Here is a 1,279-nt window from a genome sequence, read left to right on the forward strand (position 1 = left end):
TGCTTAAGTGTCTATCTATGTACCCATGTATGTTTATAGGTGAATGTCCTCGTGTGTGTACTTGAGTTAGTCTGTTCTGGTGGATTTGTTATTGTTACTAGTATCACATAGATATATAAAAGTGTGTTTACTTAATTCTTGTACTTGTACAGATTCAGTTATGTCTGGTTCTTTTATACGAACCTTACAATGTCTGATTCTTCTTTATGCATCAATCATTTTATCTTTCAATAAAATATTTTGTCCAAGAATTCCATGTTTCTACTTCCCCTTACAACAGTTCATCTACTTCCCGTTCTCTTCGTCAAAACTAGTTTCCGACGAATATGTTATTCAATTACTCTGGAATTATTTCCTTTTCGGTTTCTCTATAATTTTTTTTCCTTCTCAGGCATAGGCATGGCTGTAGGATTAAGAAGCTCGCTTCACAGCTACGTGATTTCGAGTTCAGACCCACAGCATAGCATCTTAGACACGGGACAACTGATACCTAATGAATGAATTTGGTAAATTGAAACCGCCAGAATAAGTACCGAACTTAAAAAATAAACCCTGGAGTCGGTTTGTTCCACTAAACCCTTCAGAGTAATGCCCCAGCATGGCCGCTGATTGAAACAAGTAAGAGTTACAAAATAAAAGATAATCACATTGTAATTGTAAACCTCCCATAACTCGGTTTCAACGTACTTTTTATTATCATTTGATATTTCAATTCTCTTCCACTTCCCCATTTTTAATTGATTACTAGACCACACACTTCTTTGATCGTTTTAAAATATTCAATCATATTTTTACCCACAGTCTTTTCGAAGATGTACTGATACATTTAACGGGTCGATCCGCTTCTATATTCGGCATTGTAACTTTCCTCAAATTTTAAACCACATGCAAAATACATAATGATCGTATTTTCTCCTAAATATGGACTTAAACAGCCATAATTTAAAATTCAACCACTACCACAATCAGATTTAGCATTGCCACTTCATCCACGTCTTCCTTTCCAGCTTAGCTTTTTCTTTCCTTCCTATTTTATCAAGCTGCGTTCTGATCAATATAACTGAAACACTTTTATAAACCAGTAAGCCAATATATATAAGTGACATAGGTACAGACACGCATACATGTATATATATATATATATATATATATATATATATATATATACTATATGCATACATACATACACACACAGAGACACACACATGCATACATACATTCACACACACAAACACATATACGTACACACGAATGTTTGCGAGTATGTGTGTGCAGATAC

The sequence above is a fragment of the Octopus sinensis genome, linkage group LG2 (assembly GCF_006345805.1).
Source record: "Octopus sinensis linkage group LG2, ASM634580v1, whole genome shotgun sequence".
Taxonomy (NCBI): domain Eukaryota; kingdom Metazoa; phylum Mollusca; class Cephalopoda; order Octopoda; family Octopodidae; genus Octopus; species Octopus sinensis.